General features: G+C 44.0%; 1 protein-coding gene across 1 annotated transcript in view; it reads left to right on the forward strand.

Annotated features, from left to right (window-relative positions):
• The first annotated feature begins 11,370 nt into the window (after nt 1–11,370).
• The window catches only part of HLCS (holocarboxylase synthetase), a 199,046-nt gene continuing 189,558 nt past the window's right edge, over nt 11,371–20,858 (forward strand). Inside the window, exon 1 of the mRNA XM_069474958.1 lies at nt 11,371–11,437. The gene's annotated coding sequence lies outside the window, so the exon portion shown is untranslated. The remainder of the gene's footprint in view (nt 11,438–20,858) is intronic.

Here is a 20,858-nt window from a genome sequence, read left to right on the forward strand (position 1 = left end):
TATGCACATTTTGCGCATAGGTAACCACGGTCTGCAGGGCAAGTTCCTAGAAGTGGTGCCTGAGTTTTTCACCACCATGCTAGATCCCCTTTGCTTGGGTACCACCTATGGGCCTAGGTCTCTTTGCCAGGGGCCTGTCACCCTCTCTTGGCTCCTTGGAGAGATTAATTCCATAGGACACTTGGAGTAACTGACATATGGTATGCATAACTCATGGGACATGATCAACACTTTATCTTCTGCCATCTCCTTAAACCTTATCCAGTACAAAGCATCTTCACTTGCCCCAGACGAAAACCCTAATAAGCCGGTGTTAGTCTCCCAGAGTTTTTGTAACAAAATACCACAAACTGGATGGCTTAAATCAACAGAATTTTGTCTCATGGCTCTGGAGGCTGGATGTTGGAAATCAAGGTGTCGGCAGGGAGGCCCTCTGAAGCCCGTGGGGAATCCTTCCTCGATTCTTCCTAGCTTTGATGTTTGCTGAATCACTCCAATCTCTGCCTTCGTCCCCACGTGGCATTCTCCCTGTGTGTCTCTGTCCTCACACGTCCATCTTCTTATACGGACACCAGTCACATTGGATTATGATCTCATCTTAACTAACTACATCTGCAAAAACCCTATTTCCAAATTAGCTCACATTCTCAGGTACTGGGGGTTAGGACTTTAACATATATTAATATTTTTTAGGGGGAAAAATGCAACTCATAACACAGGCCCAACACTTTTCTGCTCATGTTGTTAATAGACAGGGGACAATCTTAGGGACAACTTTAAAAGACAAGCTCATTCTTAATTCAGGAACTAGTACGTCTAGTCCTAGATATTTTTTAGTCCTTCAAGCTCCAATCCAAGGCCATCTGTGGCCAGGGCTGGGGCTGCCTGCCTGCAGCGGGGTGTGGCTGATGGTTTCCGCTCCCTCTGCTGGCCTTGGTGCCCGGCTGCTGAACTCCCCACCAGGGAAAGGCGAGTGGGGCTGGTAGGCAGATGGGACAGGTCTGATCAGGCTGGGAAGCTCTGTGCTCTCAGGGACTGCCATTGCTTGTCTTTTTCTTCTTATCAGTATTTTTGGAGTTTCTCTGGAGATTTCTACCCTGAATCTCCTAATGCTGGTGAATGTCACTTAATTTTGGAAAGTGACTTGTAATTTCTTCAGCCCTTAGAAATCCAGCATTCCTTCCTCTGTCCCTTAGGCAGCCCTTTTTTAAAAATCTTTAAAAAAATATTTTTTAGAGACAAGGTCTTGTTCTGTCGCCCAGGCTGGAGTGCAGTGGTGTGATCATAGCTCACTCTAACCTCAAACTCTTGGGCTCAAGGGGACCTCCTGCCTCAGCCTCCCAAAGTGCTAGAACTATAGGCCTGAGTCACCACGCTCAGACATAGACAGTCCTGTTTGACATGACTCTAAATGATCCAATGCCAGCTCTTCCTTCATTCCCCCAGGGCAGCTGTCTGGTTCAAGGATCCCTGCAAGGAGTCCAGACAGGTGGACGGATGGATGGCAGCGTCATGCTCTCAGCCTTGACACCAGGGCAGTTGCTCAGTTTGTCTCTTCTCTGGATTTCCTAGGCAAGGTCAGTCTCATTCATGGAGTCCCCCCAGCCACATGGACACACTATCAAGCTCTCCAAGTGGATTAACTAAGCTGCTTGCTGGGCTTCTCCTGGGGGGATGAATCCTCGTGGTGAGATAAGGGCTCTCTCCAAAGAAATCTCACCCCAATCTTTCCTCACTCTCCCCCTTGTATTTTCTAGCTGTGGCTGAGGAGCTGAGGGACCAACCCAGCATCACTTCCTTGACAGTTTTGTGGTTTGCGGATCTTTCTCACACTCCCTTTGTATCTGATAGGTGTGTAACAGTCTTGACACCTCAAAGAAGATTCCCAGTCTAGTATTCTCTTTTCATCTGCCAGAACACTAACCATAAATATAACAAAGCAGTTATTTATGTATTCTCTCTGTCTGCCTTTTAAAGAAGGTGGATCCTCAAAATTGAAGGGCTTTTAAAAATTTTTAGATTTTTAAAAAATAAACTTTATTTTTAGAAAAGTCTTAGATTTATAGAAAACTTGCAAAATAGTGCAGAGTTCCCACAAACCATTTTCCTGTTATTTGTTTCTTAGATTAGTTTATTACAATTAATAAATGAATACTGATACATTATATTTATATTATTGGCACATACTTTATTCAGATTTCTTCCATTTTCTCCCGGTGTCCCTTTTCTGGCCTGGAATCCCAACTAGGACACCACTTATATGTAACCAGCAGGCCTCTTTATGCTCCACTTCCTCACACTTCTTGTTTGATGACCTTGTCAACCTAAATAACAGCAAGAGGCTTTCTAAATGAAAATGATATTTATTTCAGAATAGGACATTGCAATGGGAATATGTGTGCCACAGTAACCTATGTATGTACTCAGAGAAGTAAAGAAAAACAAAGGTTTTTAAAGAAAAAATGAAGAGGATTACATAATTGTTTTGAGATAATTATCCTTGGCTACAAGAATCAATAACAAGGGTGATCCCAGTGCAAGGCTGGACAGGCAGTCATTAGGCAGATGTCCTTGTAAAAGTATTTTTTGTGTACGGTTGTGTTTTTTGCAGTCCTTTGTGATATTTTTGTTATCAGGCTGTTAGGGACAGAAAAACAAGTGAGGTAATGGAAATCAGAAAAACAGAAAGGAGAAAGCAGTTATAGAAAAACAAGGAGAAACAGTTGCAGAAAAATAAAATAGGGGAACGATCATTTCAGCCTTAAAGAATGGGGTAACCAGGCCATGGAACACTGACCACCAGTCAGAGAATGGAAAAAACACCATAAACATGTGTTTTCCCCCACAATATGTATATTAGACAAAATGACTGAAACGTAACCTTTACATCATGTCCATACCTGGAAAGAATTCAGTCCCAAAAGCAGCGATGTACAGTTATGAATAGTTATAACTAACCTTTACCTAAACATAAATATAAAAGAGAAAACATAGAAGTAGACAGAGTCTTCTCCATTTGCAGAGACAGACTCATTTCCCCTTAGGAAAGGTACTTTCGCTTTGCCTCCTTAAACTTTACTAGCAATAAATTCTTCATGCATACTTGCTGAGTGTCTGTCATCTCTCTCTGACGAGTGGGCCACAGGTTGTGATTCTTCCAAGTCTGGAGCCCAAGAACTGGGCGACACTTTGAAGTTCAGCGGTGAACGGGGTCATGACAAGGCCTATATACATGAGGACCCTTCTCTTTGTTGCCTTCCCTGTGCTCTATTTGTCAGGTTTTTTTTTTTTTTTTTTTTTTTAACCACAACTGACTCCATTTTCACTTTGACAACTTTCACATCCTTGACAATTTTTAGGTTAGGTATTTTGTAGAATGTCCCTCTGCTGGGATTTGTCTGATGTTTTCTTACAATTAGACTGGGTTATGAGTGTACTGACTACGGTATAATAAAAATATTTGTTTTTTTGTCTTCAGTTCCCAGCACAGAGCTCCCAAAACCCTTGGAATTTCCTGAAATATGTGTCTTTGTCATTTGTAATGAGTCCCTTTTAACCTAATCTGAGTGTATGCTAATGAGGTGACTACTGGTGGGCTCCGGATGGAATCAGGATGGGGCTGGGGACCAGAGGAGCCAACCATGGGATCAGAGGGTTGTAACTTTCAGCCCCAACAAGCCCCTCCCTCACCTTTAGGGAGGGGACAAGGGCTGGCGGTTGATTTCAATCGCCAGTGGCCAATGATTTAATTAATCGTGCCTTTGTAATGAAAGGCAGAGAAAGATCCTTAAGAAGCAGAGGCCAGGGATCTTCCAGGCTGGCCTACACAGGGCATGGAAACTCATGGCCCTTCCCCATGCTTGCCCTACGCACCTCTTCCCTTGGCTGTTCTCGAGTAGTATCCTTTATCTGAAAATAGCAAGTAAAGTGCTTTTCTGAGTTCTGTGAGTTATTCAGGGAATTACCGAATCTTTCAATTTCTAGTAGGAGGGGCAAAAATGTGGGTGGCCTGGGCACCCCACTGTGGTTGGCCAAGTGTGGGCTGGAGCCTTTAACCAGCCGGGTCGGTGTAAGAATTGAACTGCTGGACACTCAGTTGGTTCTGGAGACCTGGGGAATTGGATGTTGCTCCTAGAAAAGACATCGCGGTGTCTGGTGTCAGGAGGAAAAAGCCTGCGGGGGAGCAGGACCACAGAGGGAAAGCGCAGCGCCCTTAATCTGCTGAGCAGAGTGAGATACTGATCCGTAAGGCCAAGGCGCATCGCTCGGAGGGGGCGAGCCTGGAGGAAGGACACCAAGGACACTAAAAAAGGTACGTCTCCACGGGCGGCGTGGGCGAGAGAACACTGGTGGAAAAGAAGCCTGAACCAGCTCTCGGCGAAACCGGCTGCGGCCCCCAGAGCTCGGCGGCCGCTGGCGCAGGAGGAGGCCAGGGGCGGTCAGGCGCTCCTGCGCAGTGCGCGGGCTGCACGGCCGGGCCGCCGCCAGGGGGTGCAGTGCGCCGGGACTGGCGCGCGACCACCCGGCTGAGGAGACGGTCGAGCTCGGCCTCAGAAGTAAGTCGGAGCGCGGCGGGCCTGGGCGGGCGTCGCGCGCTCGCTCTGGGGACTGGGGTTGGGCGGTGAGAGTCTGGCGGTAGCGGCCGGGCCACCGCAAGGGGATGGGTCGTATCCTCGGTCGGGGCCGCCGGGTTGCAGCACGGATGGCCGGAAAGCCGGCTGTAGCCCGCGAGAGGGGGCGGGCCTTCCGGTAGGGCCGCATGAGGGACCTCGCGGGCTCCCGGGCAGCGCCGCCTCCCCGCGCCTCTCGCGCTCCTCCCTGCCGGTCCCCGGTTGGCTCGGTCCGCTCCTCAGTGCGCACGCGCGGCCGTCGCTGCCTGGGTCCCGGCGCCTCCGCCCCCGCCCGGGTTCTGCGACTGGTCCCTGAGGCTAGTGTCAGGGGGATACAAAGGCACGCTCGCACCCGCGGCGGGAAGACGGGTGAATTCCTCTAGAACCTCGGTGGGGAAAGGCTTTCTAGTGACCGAAAGCCTAGACTCTAGAAAAAAAAATTGATACATGTGATAACATTAAAAACAAAAACTGTCGCATAGCGCGCGCGCACACGCACACACGCGCACACGCACATGCACACAAAAATCCCCTTCCATAAATAAGTAAAAGACAATTGGCACACTGGGAAAAAATGTTTACAACGTATATCGCGGGTGATGGGTTAACATCCCAAATATGTATATAACTCTTAACGATTGAGGGAACCAATGACGAAAAATCCAATTTTAAAATAGGCAGAATGCACTGTGGACAGAAAAACGAAATTCTGCCAAAATATTTAAAGAGGTTTATTCAGAGACAGCATGAGTAACCGTGGCCTGGGGAACATGGTCTCAATGGGGTCCTGAGAAAATGTGCCCGGCGTGGCCGGGTTACAGTTTGGTTTCACACATTTGTGGAGACAGGAATTACTGGTAAAATCATACATCAATATGTGGAAGGTGTGCATTGGTTTGGCCCAAAAAGGTGGGATATTTTGAAGGAGGGGAACTTAACAAGTCATAGGTGGGTTTTGGGGATTCTTTAGGGGATAGTTGGTTGAAAGAGTAAAGCTTTGTCTATTGGAGTCAGTAGAAAGGAATGCTTGAATTAAGTAAGATAAAGGGAGGCTCTTCTATCTGTCAAGCGATTTCCATATCAGAATAAGGTTGGAAAGTAAGCCATGTTATACTGGGTTAATTAATCCGGGCATGGTGGCTCCTGCCTGTAATCCTAGCACTTTGGGAGGCTGAGGTGGGAAGATGGTTTGAGCCTAGGAGTTCGAGGCTGCAGTGAGCTATGATCCAGCCACCGCACTCCAGCCTGGGCAACAGAGGGAGACCCCGTCTCTTAAACAAACAACAACAAAACAACCGCTTAATGAGTTTTGTGGTTTATAGGGCATGTGACTCATCAGGCCTCTTAGAAAGGAATTTGGGCAAGAGAAGAGAAAGACTGGAGTTCAATCGTCAACATGAACCAACAGTCTTCACAAAAGTGACATAAAACTGGCCCTTAAACAAACAAAAAGATGTTCAGTTTTCTCGCTTAATAAGAGAAATCCACAGTGCTCTGAAGTATCACTTCTATCCAATTTGTAAAAAGTGAAAAGCAGTAGGACATGCTGTAGGGACATAGGTGCTCTCATACATTGCTGGGGGGAAAGCAAGATGGTACAACTCCTTTAGAGGGGAATTTGGCAATATCTAACAAAGCAAAATATGCATTTACCCTTGACCTGGCAATTCTACAACTGGGACTTTACCCCGGGGAAACACTTATGCCACACTTATAAAAGTATATATGTGTGTATATATATGTGTACAAGGCCACTCATTGCAGCATAATCTACAATGGCAAAATTTTGGAGATAACCTCAATGCCAATACATAGGCAGTTGTTTGAGTAAACTCTGGTACATCCATACAATGCAGTACTAGGTGTGGTTATAAAAAAGAGTGAGGAAGATCTCTATGATCTGATACAGAGTGATTTCTAGGATATGCAGTACTGATAAGTGAACAAAATTTAAATACAAAAGAGTATTACAGTGTGCTATTTTTGTGTAAAAAAATGGGGAAATAGTAAAATATTTGATTTTTCCTTATTTTTGCAAAAAAAGAAAAGAATAAATAAAGAAACAGAGGAAGAAAAGATTAGAAACTAATAAATTGGTTGCTTGCAGTGGGTAGATGGGAATGGGCTAAGTCCAGAAGGAAATGATACCTCTATACATGCCTTTTCTGGGTAGTTTTGACTTTCAGAAACATGTGAGTGTCTTAGTATTTAAAAAGTAAAATTAGATCAAAAAAGATGGAGGGAAAAGAAACCTAAAATTGAATATAAGCAGAAGTGAACAAATGCACTAAATTGTATAGTAAATTAACCACAGAAAAGTAAACCCAAATAACCTTGAACATAGCTCTTTGACTATACACCCTCTATATGTAAACAAGCAAACAAAACTACAGAGAAATTTTGAATGTAGTTGGTAGTGGTCTGGTGTCTGAAAATACTTTCTGTGTATTGTAGCATTAAGCAAATAAGTAAATATAATGATATTGGGAGCCAGGACCCTCACTGTGAGAGAAGGGGATACAAATATGGAGTGAGGGAAGGCAAGGGAGAGCTCTACAGATTGGAATGAGAGGCTTTTTGTTTTGATTTGTTTTAAGGATTTATTTCTTAGATCTGTCTGTTGAGAGAGCCTGGGAGCGGGGCCACCCCAATAGCAATGAGCATTCCTCATGCTGTATCTTGGTTTCTCAATACCATTGTCTGTTAAAAGGAGCTAGAGCTCCTTGAAGAAATGGCTCATTCAGGGAAGGGCAGGGAAAGTGAAAGATGAGCTAGGAACAGCTTGTGCCAGAAAGCAAGGAGGTGCCCAAAGAATGGTGGAGATAGGTCAAAAGGACACAGCTTTGCAGGGCTCCAGTGGCCAAACCCCGGACAAGTTGAACATCGAAATGAATAATGACAATAATGAATTATCACATTGAGTAAAAGAGAGTCCATGAGTCCAGAGTATGTTAAAAAGCAAATAAACTTACTAATAAATAAATAAATAGAGGTAAAAGAGACAGCTCCTCTTTACAGTAGAATGCAAACTAATGAACGAGGAAGGAACAATGGAGTTAGAAAAGTTACCGTATTTCTACTATCACAGTAATAACTGATTCAGGCAGGGATAAGCAGTGGATGCTAAAGCCACTGGGTAAAAGCTTATTGGGTGTCTTAGTCCATTTCATGAAAGACTAAGGGACTGTTCCAGATTAAAGGAGAATTAAGAGACATGACAATTAAATGATATGTGTGTCCTTAAATTGGGAAAAATAATATCGCTAGAAAGGATATTATTGGGATAACTGGCAAAATGTGAATATGGATGGAATAGAAAGTATTAGCATTGGATCAGTACTAATATTTGAATTTCATCATTGCAATGATACATTTTCTAAATTTCATCATTGCAATGTGGAATATTCTTGTTCTTAAGAAACATACCTTGAAGTGCTTAGGGGTAAAGGGTCATGATTTCTATAACTTAATCTCAAATGATTCTGTAAAGAAAAAAAGTCTGTGTTATACCTTGTACCACTGAGTAGATATACAGTAGTCCCCACTTCTCTGCAGTTTCACTTTCCATGGTTTTAGTTACCTGAGGTCAACTGCACTTTGAAAATATTAAATGAAAAGTTCTGGAACAATTCATAAATTTTAAGTTGTGTGCTGTTCTGAAATCACTCGTCATTCAGTTCTGTCCCACCTGGGTTGTGAATCATCCCTTTGTCCAGCAGATCCATGCTGTATACATTGTATTCTCTTTAGTCACTCAGTAGCAATCTTGGTTATCTGATCTGTCCTGGTATCACAGTGCTTGGGTTCAAGTAACCCTTATTTTACTAAGTTGTTCTATTTTATTGTTAGTTGTTAATTTGATACTGTGCCTAATTTATAAATTAAACTTTATCATAGGTATGTTTACATAGAAAAAAACAGTTCTATGTAGGGTTCAGTACTGTCTGTGGTTTCAGGCATCCACTGCGGGGCTTGGAATGTACCTCCTGTGGATAAGGGGGCACTACTTTACCATAATTTGCTTAATGTGTTTGTTCTCTATTGAACACTTGAAATTTCCAGTTAAAAAATCACTCTTATAAACAATGTTGCTATTCAAGTCTTTACTATAATTTCTTTCTTTTGTTATTATTTTTAGGATACATGCCCAGAGTTATGAATCCCAAATTAAGGATGTAAATGTTTTTATGGCCTTTAAGGAGAGTGGCTGATTTAAATAGAAGGTTGTATGTAACATGGGAGGTGAGAGCAGACAGCTACAAATAGCTGTAGATTCTGAAAACAGCTACTCAAACTATCGTGCAAAGGATTCTCATATCACTGGGAAGACTCCCCACACCAAGCTTACATCAGACTTTTTAGGTTAGTAACATTGTCCTGGGACCCACAGGTCTAATCCAAGGCACCATGGCCTACATTTAGACTTTGGGAAGTAGGGGATTTGTAATTAGCTGCCTCATTGCCTCTAGAAGATTTCTTGACTAAGAACCGTAATATGAAGCTTTGTGTTGGAGGACCTTGTGATTTTCCAAGACAATTGTGAAAATCAGTGTACATCTAAAATCTAAAAGAAAAAGTGTTTGACCTAAAAAATACTGAGTTAAATACAAAAAAATCACTGGTTGTGGGAGTGTACATTGGCATAACTACTTTGGAAAACAGTTTTGCATTATCTTTTAATTATGAACATTAATTAGCATACTCTGCCTATGCCCGACACAGTAATTCCTCTCCTGTATCCATACTCAGAGAGTTGCTTGCCCAGTGGATCCAGGAGACAAGTAAGTGGATATTCAGAGCAGCATTGTCAGAGCAAGCAAACTGGAAATAACCCAACGTCCAGCAGGAGAATGGCTAAACAAAGTAGGATATAGTCAGTCATAGAATATTACCTAGCAGTGAAAATGGATAAAGCACAGCTATGGACAATATACCTGTGAATCTTAGAAACATTGAGTGGAAAGAATGCAAGGCTCAGAGGCCTATGTATTGAATAATATTATGTTTATAAAGCAAAAAACAAAATGATGTCCTGTTTAGGGATACATTAATTTGTATTGAAGATTTACTTTTTAAAGCAAGAGAATAAACGTAAAATTGAGAGTGGGGAGCCCAGGGGATGGGATAAACAAGTAGAGAAGTATTGACAATATTCTAGTTCTTAAGTTGGGAGTAGGTACACTGTGTTCATTTTATTACTAGACTTTGTACCTTACCATATAGGTTATAGAAATTCTATTGAGTGTATTGAATAATATATGAAGTTAAAAAAAAAACACTGATAACCCCATTTCTCCAAGGTATCTACTGATTGTGTCTGTTGCATTTGCAAATAACAATGTAGATAAAATCAGAAAACCAAAAATTTTAGAATTGGAAGAGGCCTTCAAATCATCATCTAATCTGAAGTGTAACCATTTAAAAATTATAAGTACTAGGGCATATTTATGGTCTTGGAAATTGGGGAGGATTTTCTAAATAAAGTTCATGGAAGAAGTCATGAAAGAAAAAGTCAAGAAGTTTGACTTGATTAAAATTTTAAAATGATGCATCAAATCATTGCAAACAAAATTAAAAGGCAAATGATAAACTGGGAAAAAATACGCTGTGTGACAGCCTAAGTGTTAGTATCTCTAATATAAAAAGCACATATATAAATCAATAAGAAAAATATTAATACCAAAATCCATGTTAATTCATAGAAGAAATGCAAATGTTGTAAAACAATCAGGAAAAAAAAACCAGTTTTTCTAGCAATTAAAAAGGAAAGAAAAACTTTTAAAGAGGGATTCCATTTTTCATTAATCAAAATAGCAAAGATTAAAAAAATTGTATATATAGCACTTAATGTTGCCAAAATAAGCGGCTTAGTCTTTTATTAGAAGATAAAATTATACAACATTTGAGTAAGAAATTGGCCTTATGTTTAAATAGTTTTAAAAGTTTCATACCCTTCGACCCAGTAATATAATTTATAGGAACATAGGGATATATTCCTAAACAATTACCAGAAAGGTGGCTAAAAAGTTTTGTATAGGATTGCTCTCTTCAGTATTCTGAAAGCAAACACTTGGGGAAAAATGGTCCACCGATTGAAGTGTGAGTAAACAAACACTGGAACACTCAAATATGGAATATTTTGTAGCCATCAAAAAATCATGTTATTGAGGACTTTGATTGTGATCCTCCCTGAATTTCAGCTCTCATATTAACTAGAAACCCTAGCAGTGATACGATGTCTCATTTGAGATTTTCTTTGACATAGGGTTATTCCGTAGACCATCCATAAACACTTCCCTGAAGGTCAGACTTGATTCCTTTTTCCCATTCCTTTCCTCCTCTTTTGAGGAGAATATTCTAATCCACAGCATGTGTGTCCCACCACAGAATAAAGAATTCCCTGTTCCCCCAAACCGAGAAGGGGAGGCCGAAAGTCTTTGCCTGAAATTGCTGTGCTGCAAGTGAAGGATTCGGGGCTCAGATGGCAGAATCAAGACTCCACCCTTAGGGTAGTAGCGTCAATCTGGTGGTGTCCTTAGCAAAGGAAGAGAAAGAGTTAATAGATCCGGATCTCAGTCCCTCATTGTAATGAGGGAGGAGTAACACGGGAAAGTCGTCCAGAGTAAACAATTTAAGCTACTCGAGGCGCCTCCGTCACCAAATAGCCTATCAGAATATTTGGTTACTTTTCTTTTCTCTCACTCACGTAGCACAACCTTCAGCCCGTTTGTTACGCGCCGTGAAGACAGACCCAGTGCCTGCCCCCACGGCTTTGCAGTCTCCGGGGAAGGCTGCCACACGTTGCACAAGCAGTTAATGGCCAGGCGGTGAGTGGGGTTGCAGGTGGGAGGGGGCCCACCTGGCCTAGGGGTCTGGCCGTGCCTCCCTGGGGAGGTGACACTTTGACGTATAAGGAGAGCCCTAAAGGGACCTTCCTAGGGCCGGCTAGGCAGTGTTCTGGGCGTCCGGCGGAGGAGGGCAGCTGTAGGGACGTTCTGGAGGAGCCAGAGGGGCCAGAGGTCCCAGCCAGTGTGACTGGCAGTGGCCGAGCACCGCCTGAGCAGGGCTGGGGTGTGCGCAGGATTTGGGGCCGCGCCGAGGGGTGTCTGGCTGTGTCCCACGTTTTGTTCAGCTCACACGCCTCAGCTGCCGTCCTGGCTGTCCCGGGCGACGACGCCCCACCCCCTGCCCGGTGCCCGCCTGCCCGGGTGCGGGACAGGAACGGCTGCTCTGCCTTTCGCCTGGGGAGGGCGGGGCTGGGGCTGGAGCGCGACCCCCCAGGCCGGGTGTGGGACCGCTGGGGACCCTGGCTCGCGCCACCGTGCCGGCCAGCGGACGCCCCCAGAGATGGCTGGATTCCCTGACTCGGGTTTCCTGCCCTCGATGCTGCTGTTTATCCCCCTAGGGGTTATTTATAGACTGGAATCGTTTGCTAAGGCCTGGCTCTTCTGGCTTTGCCTTTTTCTTGTTGGGGGTTCTTGATTGGGGGCCGGACGCCATCGTCCTCCCAGGACTGAAATCTCGTAGAAAGTGAGCGCATTGTTGTCGGCTCTTTCTCTCTTTAGAGCTTCACGATTTTATAAACCGGGGTGACATACTAGCCCTGTGGTTAATGACTTTGCTTCTCCCTGCTGCTGTTTTATCATAAGCTAGCTGCAATGCGTTCGGGCTAAAAGTGGGGTTTGCATAAACTCATTTTAAAAATCACAAGTTGACCTGCAGAGCAAGGGACATCAGCTGAGGGGCACTGCAGCTTCACAGGACTCCCTACCGGAGACTCAATACTGGATGCCTCTGTAGAAACATAAATCAGTGAAAATAAGGGAGTTTGTTCCAATGGCTGAGGAATGTAAAGAGATGTAAGTAATGCTCCCCTTCTCCCACCCTAGTTTTCCACCAAATTTCTCTTCCCAGCCCCATGAAATTTCCAATGTCAAAGGTTTATAATAGCTATGATTTTTTTTTTGTAAGCAGTGATTGGCTTTTCCTAAGCACAGAAATCTCAGTTCCTGGAAGACAATGTTCAGGCTGGCAGAGGGAGAAGAGAAAATTCAGTTATGATGTGACTCAGCCCCATTTCATGAGCTTTCATCCACAGGAAAGGCTGCATTGCTGCTGGTGTTACGAGTGTCTGCAATTTCAGGTTGAGTCTGCTTTTACGTTGTTGTTGTAGAGACAGGGGCTTGCTGTATTGCCCAGGGTGGTCTCGAACTCCTGCCCTCAAGTGATCCTCCTGCCTCAGCCTCCCAAAGCATTAGGATTATAGGTGTGAGCCAACGTGCCTGGCCTGTCTGCTTGTGACTAGTTTTCTTCATCTACTTTGTTGGGTGACACCTGCACTCCTAAGGCACTCTGCCTCAGGGTCTCTTTTAGGCTTTTGACCCTTCAGTTCTGCCACTTTCCCCTCCTGCCACTTTTTCCCAGCTTTGCACCCTGGGGTCCTTCTTGCCCCCTTCTCAGGGTTCATTCAGGTATGTTCTATCAGCACCCCCGGCCTGCAGTCTGCAGTTCGTATCAGAATGCTCTGGCTTCCTTCCCATATTCTCTCAGGTCCTACTTTTAATTTTCTAAATGATTGTGATAATAAAAGCGGCAGCCCAGGGCTTGAAACTGACTTCAGTTTAAATCTCTCAGTTGGGAGATAAAATGACTTCACCTGAAGCACATGTTCAAGTGGTGGGGACTTCTGGCACTGTGATCGGCCGGTTGAGGAAAATTGTTAGGCAGACGGGCTTTTCCATGTCTGCAAAAGGCAGCTGGATTTACCGGGAAGGAGTTGTCCTCCTGCTTGCTCTGTGTGATAATGTCCTCCTCAAAGAGCTCTCGTGGTGACGAAATGAAAGCACCGTACTGTTCTGTTCCCTTCTGTTGGCTCTGTCCAGGTGGGTTGTTCCTTAGTCACCATAGCCACTCCTCTTGCCCTGTGTGCCTCTTCTTTCTCTCTCTCTCTCTTTTTTTTTTTTTTTTAGGGACAGGGTCTCGCTCTGTTACCCAGGCTAGAGTGCAATGGCATGATCATAGCTCACTGCAGCCTGCAACTCCTGGGCTCAAGCGATCCTCCCATCTTAGCCTCCTTAGTAGCTGGGACTACCGGTGCAAGCCACCACACCTGGCTCATTTCTTTTTGTTGTTTGTTTGTAGTGACAGAGCCTTGCTATGTTGCCCAGCTGGCCTCAAACCCTTGGGCTCAAGTGATCCTCTCACCTCAGCTTCCCAAAGTGGTGGGATTACAGGTGTGAGCCACCACGCTTGGGCCTGTTCTGTCTCTTAAGCCTCGTAAACCAACACTAGGTGGCTGCTGTAACTATTCCCACATTAGAGCTGTGGAAAGAAGTGCTTGCCTGATCACAAGGCCACTGAATATGTGCACGTGCATGTTGGGGGTTGGGGGTCAGAGGCAACATTTGAACCCAGGATGTCTCAATCCAGGCCATGGCCTCTGTTGCTTCACTGCACAATGGCAGCTCACACTGGCCCAGTCCTGGCTGCCTGGAAGGGGGCCCTGGCTGATGCTTTTTACAGTGTGGTTGTAAAGGTTTCAGTCAATTTCTTCCCACATGCATTTATTTGACCTCTTAAATCAGCCTCTCTCCAAACCCTTTCAAAATGAAAGCTCTAAAAGTGAAAGAAATGGGACAGGACCTAGGGAGACAACCACGTACTTACTAGGAGTGGCGCTCACCCGTTTACAGTTCAATCTCTCTTCCGTCAGGTGGTTTAGACTTTTGAGGCTGCTGAGTGTTTGGGGGTGGGGTGGAGGCTGGTGGCATTGAGCTTATCTGGAAACTTATGGTACTAGTCACCCCAACTGGACGTCCTGTCTTATGGCAGGAAACTGCTCATAGCTGGTGACTCCCTTTCCCCAACCTGAGGTGCCAGGGACGTAAGGCCCACTCCCTTCTGCTGGATGAAGATGCATTTGCTTTCAATGGAGAAAATGTTGTGAGCACTTTGCTCTCTGGTGGCCAACTCGGCCACTTTATAAATTGAGATATGAGCCAGTTTAGCTTCAAAAACTTCTATTGAGCACCTGCTATGTGTAGGCATAGTGCTAAATACCAGGGATATGAAAGTGAATAAGAGGTCACTGCAAATCATATTTTTGTAGATTGAATCACATTGTAAATATATAAATTTATTCTATAAACATATAGAATCACAGAATTTTAGAGATTGAGGGGAAGTCTGTCTTTTTTTTTTTTTTCTTTTAGTAGTTTAAAAACTGGGACCCAGAGATGACATAATTTAAGACCACATGGCTAGTTAGGAACAGGGGAAAAACAAAAGGAGTGCTACTGAAATTAAGGGGGAGTGCACCATCTCATTTTTATAACGTTTGTTTTGAAATAATTTCAGAATTACAAAAGAGTTGCAAAAATAGTACAATGTGTTCTTTATTCCTTCACCCAGCTTTCTCTAATGTTAACAGCTTACACAACCATGGATTGACCAAAACTAATACATTAACATTGGTGCAACACTATTACTGAAGCTACAGATTTCACCAGTTTTCCCTCTAATGTTCATCCTTTTTTCTGTTCCAGGATCCAATCCAGGATACACATTGCAGTTACACCCTTTTAAATTTTAACTTTGGATTTTCCTATACTTGAAGTTCCTTAAAAGGAATTACTGACATTCAGCTACTGTACAGAGAGCACACCATGGACCTCTTTTGTCTTTTGGATCATGCTTCTGTGTTCTCAGAGCAGCTTGTTTTCCTTGGTCATCTTGATGAAATCTCACCTGCAGCTTTTTGGGTGTGTCTAAGTGAGGGACAATCCTAGCCCATGATCCGATCTGGATCCAAAGGCCATCAGGGCTGGCAGTGGCGCACTCTGAGCTTTCTGCCACCCTTGTGTCTTGGATCCAATTCTTGTAGAGCATTCTTTGCTCTCAGGTGCCTAGTTTATCCAGTGATGGACTTTGGAGCCACAAAGACTCCAAAATTATGGGACCTTGAGCTCAATTGCTCTAAAATTAAATTTCCTCCTCTGCAAGACAGCCACCTTGCAGTTATTGAGAGGATTAAATGTACCCAGTGAGTAGCGCAGTGCCTGGTGTGCAGCAGGTGCTGAGTGAACGTGGAATGACAAGTGGGGAGAACAGGCCGGGTGGGTACAGTGGAAGGTCCTGAATGCAGGCAAAACCCCTGAACTTCCTGGAGGAGGGGCAGGCACTGCAGCAGTTGGAGGGGCAATGGTGGGATCTGAGCTGCACTTTTAGAAAGTCAAACGTGGAGGCAGAGTGGCAGGAAACGGACACGGGCACAGGGAGGCTATGGTGCCAGTTCCTCTGAGGGCGGAACTGGAAAGATGGGACTGTGTGGAGGTCCCACCCCCTGCCACAGGAACAAACTAGACAAAGGGCAAGAAGTCAGGACTCCAAGGTGAATAAATCCTGGGTCCCAGTGAAAAGGAGAGTGCGACAGAGATGAGAGAATCAGGATAAAAAGGTAACTTGTGGGAGAAAAATGCATTTGGTTGTGTTCATGTTGCTTTTGAGATACCGATCTGATATCCAAGCAGTGAAAAGTGGAAGTGTGGGGAGTGTGGCATTGGAGCCTGGGTGAGGCCAGAGCTGGCCATGAGGACTGAGCGTCATGGGCAGAGGTGGCTGCTGAAGCCACGAGGGAGAATGGGGTCACCAAGGAAGAGAACAGAGAGGAGGCCAGAAGCTGGGGCAATGACCCACACCCAGTGGTTCAGAGACAGAGAAGGGGTTTCTGAGAACCAGGATGTGTTGGTTTGCTAGGGCTGCCACAACAAAGTTCCACAGACTGTGCAGTGGCACAGAAATGTATGTCCTCACAGTTTAGGAAGCCATACTAGAAGTCCAAGATGAAGGTGTCGCAGGGTTGGTTGTGTCTGAGGCCTCTCTCCTTGATGCGTAGTTGCTGTCTTCTTCCTGTGTCTTCACATGGTCAGTCCTCTGTGCCTGTCTGTGTCCTAATATCCTCTTTTCTTTTTTTTTTAAGAGACAGGGTCTCTGTCTCCCTCTGTCACTCAGGCTGGAGTGCTGTGGTGCAATCATAGCTCACTGCAGCCTGGAACTCCTGGGCTCAGGTGATCCTCCTGCCTCAGCTGCCCAAGTAGCTGGGACTATAGGTGCACGCCATCACACCTGGCTAATTTTTTGTTTGTTTTTTTCTAGAGACTGGCTCTCACTGTGTTGTCCAGTCTGGCCTGGCCTTCAGTGATCCTTCTGCCTCAGCCTGACTATACCTTGAAGCTCTTGTTATTAAGTATGTACATATTTATGATTGTTATGTCTTATGTCTTTTTTTTTTTTTTGAGATAAGGTGTTGCTCTGTTGCCACCACCACCATACCTGGCTAACTTTTTAAATCTTTGTAGAGATGCGGGGGGGTCCGGGGGGGCGGGGAGAGTCCTCACTGTGTTGCCCAGGCTGGTCTTGAACTCTCAGCCTCATGCAATCCTCCCACCTCATCCTCCCAAAGTGCTACGGTTACAGGTGTGAGCCACTGCACTGAGCCCTGATCTCTTCTTCTTATAAGGACACTGGTCATACTGGATTAGGGCCACCTGATGACCTCATTTTACCTTAATTACTACTTTAAAGGCTCTATCCCAAATATAGTCACATTTTGAGGTACTGTAGGTTAGGAATTCAACATAAGAATTTTTTGTGGGGGGACACAATTCAGCCCATAAACATAGGAATAGAAACAGAATATTGAGTTTTGAAAGAACCCTAGGGAAGTTTCAGAAAGGACAGGGGCTGGCCACAGGCCTGTGTGTTCCGAGACCCACCCAGACCTCCTGTCGCTGCGTCCCTCTCTCCTGTGATTCATAAAGAAGCTCCTGAGGCTCCTCTGCCTTTGGGCTTCCAGTGAGGCTTAGCCAAGGGGACTCTGGAAGGCCAGAGGAGTGGAAGGGCTGGAGTTTTCCTTCTTGTACTTCTGCTGGTGTCCCCCACAGCAGCTGTCTCCCTGTGGCTCCATCTCTACAGGACAGACCCGTGGGTCCCAGCTTCCACTAGGTGGCCCTGGCCCCTAACTCCACCTCTGCTGTGTGCCCCAGCTCTGCAGGGGTGAGGCTGCCTGCTCTGTCATTCCTTGGGTCGCCTCATGGCCCCTTCTCTGGTGTTTTAGCACCTTCATTATGTTGTAGCCAATTCTCCATATTCAATCCCCTGGTAGTTTCTGTTGACTGGTAGAAACGCCATGGTCAGGAAAGCCAGATACTGCAGAAAGCTGGGAGGGATGGAAATGGAAAATGGCTAGATCTTTCAGCAATGTGGGTAGAAGCCAGAATTCTAGGGCCTGAGAAGGGGATCTTTGCCAACCTGATGGGTTTATGTTAATTCTTATGAAAGTTTTAATTTGTATATGCTTTCAAGATTGAGCACCTATTCCAGTATTGGCCATCTGGGGATACTCTGTTTCTAAAGTGCTTTTTGTCTTTAACCTCTGTATCCTTTTTTGGTTTTCTGAGTTTTTCTTGTTGGAGTTCTTTATATATTCTAGATATGAATCCTTTATCCGTTATTTGTGTTACAAATACCTATTCTCATTCCAGAGCTTGTCTTTCTTACAGTGTCTCTTAATAAATGGAGTTGGCTGCGGTGGTGGCTGATGCATGTAATCCCAGCATTTTGGGAGGCTGAGGCAGGAGGATCGCTTGAGGCCAGGAATTTGAGACCAGCCAGGGCAACATAGCAAGACCCTATCTCTCTCTCTCAAAAAAAAAAAAAAAAAATAGCCGGGGGTGGTGGTGCACAGTTCGAGCTACTTGGGAGGCTAAGGTGGGAGGATCACTTGGGCCCAGGAGTTCCAGGCTGCAGTGAGCTATGATTGGGCCACTGTACTCCAGCCTGGGCAACAGAGGGAGACCCTGTCTCTTAAAAAAATAAATATAAGTTCTTAATTTTAATGTATCAATCTTTTGCTTTATAAATAGCTTGGTATCTTGATTAATCTTTCTCTATTTTGAGGTCACAAAGATATTCTACATTATCTTCTGAAAACTTTCGTTTTGTCTTTCATGTATAGACTTATTAAATTACAAGATGTTTTTTAAAATAAAGGGAATAAATTCAATTAACTGCTAAAAAACAAAGCACAACCAATTTCTGAACTCTTGATTTCTGTATGCCACACCCACACCTTCCCCATCTATTTGCTTTTTTTTTTTTTTTTTTAATTTTTTTCCTCCTAAAGTATGTTCTTTAGTGAGGGCCTGTATGTTAAGCCACTGTTTTTCTGAAAACATCTTTTTTTGTTCTCAATTTGAAAATACTTTGGCCGGGGACACAGTTCTAGGCTGATAGTTACTTTCTCTCAGCACTTGGGAAATACTATTCCACAGTCTTGTATCCAGCTGCTCTGACTTTGGGTGCTGTCTTCCTTCTCAGGTAGCTTTTGAGATTTACTCTCTTTGTCTTCAGTTCTACCCTGCGGTATCTAGGTTTTAAATTATATTTATTATGTTTGGTATGTTGGGTTACTGTGGAAAATAAATTGAACATTTGATTTAAAAATAAGAACTACACTGTAGGGAAGAAGGAGGGGAGTGTCTGCCCCACCTCAGTCGGGTTTTGAACACATGCACCTCACAGATGTTCTTTTTCACTCTGTCACCCAGGCTGGAGTGCAGTGTCGCAATCATAGCTCACTATAGTCCCAGCTACTTGAGAGGCTGAGGCTGGAGGATCACTTGAGCCCAGGAGTTCAAGGCTGCAGTGAGCTATGATTGTGCCAGCCTGGGTGACAGAGTGAGGCCTTGTCTCTAAAAAAACAAAAAAGAAGGCCATTTGAAAGAGGTCATAGTGTTTGTCCAGAAAAACATTTAGGATTTACCATACTGTGGAGAATTCTCCTTTTCCTTTCTCCAGCTACTGATGTGTCTTAAACAGAAGGACTGATTTCTTTCCCCTCCTCTGTGGACGTGCCCTCCACTCATTTACATCTCTGTACTCACAGACATGCTTTCCCAGAGATCATAACTGCTCATCTTCATCAGAAGAGGTGTTCAAGGGAAAGTGGGCACCTGCTTCAGACCAAAGTCTTTCTTAAATTAACTTTTTATGCACTCCAATTGCCTGATTATACAATTCTTATCAATCTAGCAGATTCGACATGTCAATATGGGAAATCTGACATTCTCTTAGATGTTTCAATCCTGTTGATAAACTTAGTAAGATTTCTACTGAAAACTACCTATCTCAAATTAGTTACAAGGCTGTCTCTAAAACAGCCACGTTTTCTAACAATTTCAAGTATATATTATACCAAATATGCATAGATTCCTTATTAATCCAGAATCATAAATCTATGGTTTTGCTTCTTTCAAGCCTTTCAATATGCAACCCAGAGTTTTATTAGGTCATTAAATATGAAATGACTGATTTCAAATCAAAAGTTTAGTTTATTATATCTCAAACAAGAAGCTGTCTAATTAATCAAAGTATGTGCCTAAACCATTGACACAGGCTGGTCTTCAACTTTTGTGCTCAAGTGATCCTCCTGCCTCGGCCTCCCAAAATGCTGGGATTACAGGTGTGAGCAACTGTGCCAGACAGGACCATTCGACTCCTAAGGAGCCTTAAAACCAGATCCAACTGAATTTTGGTTAGTTATCCGCCGTGGCTCTCTCTGCTTTGTAATCCCAGCTTATATGTAGGGTCTTTGTACTGATGCTCCCGTGGGTCGGAAACAACCTTCTAAAGGATTAAATTGTAAATTCTAAATTTACAATTTACTTATCTTCATCAACAAAATAAATGAATCAACAACACAAATGACAAAATAGCAAGACTCAACAGTAACATACTGTACCCATGTTCTTTCAGAACATTTAAGCTTTTCCCTCATTGAGGGTCTTCATGGACTCCTGGCTCTTTAGAAATTTGATATATTTAACTTTCATACTCAAATCATCCTAATTGAGCTAGTAGGAGCATTTTTGGGTTGTCTGCTGCATCCTTTTGACTGGCCCTGTTTTTCTTTGAAGATTTCCCTGCTTCCTAGCACAAGATGTCCCGCCGTATCTGGTATCTCCCCACCACCTGAATCAGTTGTTTTTCAAAGGATCTCTAGTTCCTTTTAATGGGAAAAACAGCACACATTCCAGCATCTGAGCACTCAGGTGCACTCTGGGATAATATTACTCCAAGGCCATTTCAGTGAACAAAGCTAGAAAAGATATTTTTTAATTAAAGACGAGTTCAAATTAACATTTCTAATAGTTGAAGGTGTTGTAACTTAAATTCTTTTGATGCTCTCAT

Source organism: Eulemur rufifrons, chromosome 7 (genome assembly GCF_041146395.1).
Source record: "Eulemur rufifrons isolate Redbay chromosome 7, OSU_ERuf_1, whole genome shotgun sequence".
Lineage (NCBI taxonomy): Eukaryota > Metazoa > Chordata > Mammalia > Primates > Lemuridae > Eulemur > Eulemur rufifrons.